Raw genomic sequence first — 2,953 nt, 5'->3', positions numbered from 1 at the left:
AGAAAAGTCTTCCGAGATATTACAAAAAATATTAGAACTGTCCCAAGGCAATCTCTGAACACGTAATGAATACCAAAAGATTTATTTGGGTCTTATCATTCGTTAAAATGTAATGGCAAAGTTTGGTCTCGTAAATATCATGCATGAGTTAATCTGGATATGTGAGAAGCTCAAAAACATGATTTTAGGTTAAAGCTCTGTTTATAATCCATCATCAGGTCTTGAAATGTTTATATACAAAAAAGTATCAGAAATGGTGATGCAAAACATGATAGAATTATCTGTTAATCGGATTATTTTCATCTTGCAAACAATTTCAGCTGGATTATAAAAAAAAAAAAAAATACCTGGCTTTGATAAGCCTTGACATATTACAATATATCGTTAATTACATGTAACAAATGAAAAAAGTCCAATAATTGATAAATAATAGGGAATATAAAATTCACTTAATCCAAACTTCTCCAACAACGACTTTTGTATTATCTACATTGATCAAAATACTTGGCGAAGGGACAAATCTTGATGCAAAAATTTATCAGAATCACGAGCTATTGTGGTAAAATGCACAAAGGGGAAATTGAACAACGGTGAAGAGACTAATGCAAAGGTCTAGAACAAGGAATGTTAAAAAAAAACATTTTAAGAGCTTTTTCAAATGGATATCTGATGCTGATAACCAAATAAGATACATATATATATATATATATGTATATATATATATATGTATATATATATATATATATATATATATATATATATATATATATATATATATATATTTATATATATATATATATATATATATATATATATATATATATATATATATAGAGAGAGAGAGAGAGAGAGAGAGAGAGAGAGATATATATATATATATTATATATATATATATATATATATATATATATATATATATATATATATATATATATATATCTATATAAATAGATATATATATATATATATATATATATATATATATATATATATATATATACTGTATATATGTATATATATATATGTATATATATATATATATATATATATATATATATATATATATATATGTATATATATATATATATATATATATATATATATATATATATATACTGTATATATGTATATATATATATATATATATATATATATATATATATATATACTGTATATATATATATATATATATATATATATATATATATATATATATATATATATATATATATGTAGGTATACATATGTATATGTATATGTATATTATAATTATTATTATCATTATTATTATTATTATGATTACTTGCTAAGCTACAATACCAGTTGAAAAAGCAGGATGCTATAAGCCCAGGGGCTCCAACAGGGAAAATAGCTCAATGAGGAAAGGGTGCAAAAAAAAATATTTTAAGAAGAGCAACAACATTAAATTAAATATCACTTTATAAATTATAACAACTTTAACAATACAGGAGGAAGAGAAATAAGATATAAGATAGAACAGTGTGCCCGAGTGTACCCACAAGCAAAAGAACTCTAACCCAAGACAGTGGCAGACCATAGTACAGAGGCAATGGCACTACCTAAGATTAGAGAACAATGGTTTTATTTTGGAGTGTCCTTTTCCAAGAAGAGCTGCTTACCATAGCTAAAGAGTGTAGTGAGAAGAATTGTTTGGTAATCTCATTATTGTTATGTGTATGAGGACAGAGGAAATATGTAAAGAATAGGCCAGACTATTCGGTGTGTGAGTGTATAGGTAAAGGGAAAAAAACCGTAACCAGAGAGAAGGATCCAATGTAGTACTATCTGGCCAGTCAAAAGACCCCATAACACCCTAGTGGTAGTATCTCAACGGGTGACTGGTGCCCTGGCCATCCTATATTATATATATATATATATATATATATATATATATATATATATATATATATATATATATATATATATATTATATATATGTATATATATATATCTATATATATATATATATATATATATATATATATATATATATATATATATATATATATATATTTCATTGAGGCGATGTATTTGGAAGAGTCAGGTTCAGTGGGTGGCATAATCAAACAGTAAGGCACAGCAGGGAGAGGGATGAAAGGAGGGAGAGTGGAGAGTACACCAGTGGTCACCAAAATGTACGGGAGAGCTACTATGTTGTAAGTAAGTGGCAAGGTGAATGCAAATACTTTATCGAACAACAATCCAGTTTATGTACAAGGAATTACGAGCAAGCATGTCACAAAATTTCAAATACATTAGAACATGAGCTAGCATGCTTACACAGGTTGGCCTATTAACAATGCAGGGAGGCGGGACAAATAAGATAATAGGGCGAAACAGTTACAGTGTACGAGCCTGTATGAAACATGCGCGGTACAATAAGTACATCATATGGTTTTTATGTACTTCTACCTTTAGAATATCTATGAATTCATCTTTTGTTTTAAAGCGATGATCAACATATAGAGTCTTTAAAGTAATATTCATGCTTTTGAGATATCAACAAATAATCGACGGAACACCAATTGATCATTTATATTTTATCATTATTATTATTATTGTTGCTATTATTATTAATACCATTATACTACTACTACTACTACTACTACTACTACTAATAATAATAATAATAGTTATTATTATTATTATTATTATTATTATTATTATTATTATTAGTATTATTATTATTATTATTATTATTATTATTATTATTATTATTTATGGTAGTAGTAGTAGTAGTAGTAGTAGTGGTAGTAGTATCATTATCAGTGTAAGCATAGTTAAAAGTTGAGAATAAATCATAGGTTAATTAGAGTTTATTGAAGTTTAACTCTAAGAAAGGGAAAAGAAAGTATGCCAATTGGAAGGTAACAGGTTCCATATCTATCCCTGGTTAAAAGTCTTAAATGTTGAGAGAAAGAGGTTGTTTGAA

This window comes from Palaemon carinicauda, chromosome 5 (assembly GCF_036898095.1).
Source record: "Palaemon carinicauda isolate YSFRI2023 chromosome 5, ASM3689809v2, whole genome shotgun sequence".
Taxonomy (NCBI): Eukaryota; Metazoa; Arthropoda; class Malacostraca; order Decapoda; family Palaemonidae; genus Palaemon; species Palaemon carinicauda.
This window is presented reverse-complemented; position numbering follows the sequence as displayed.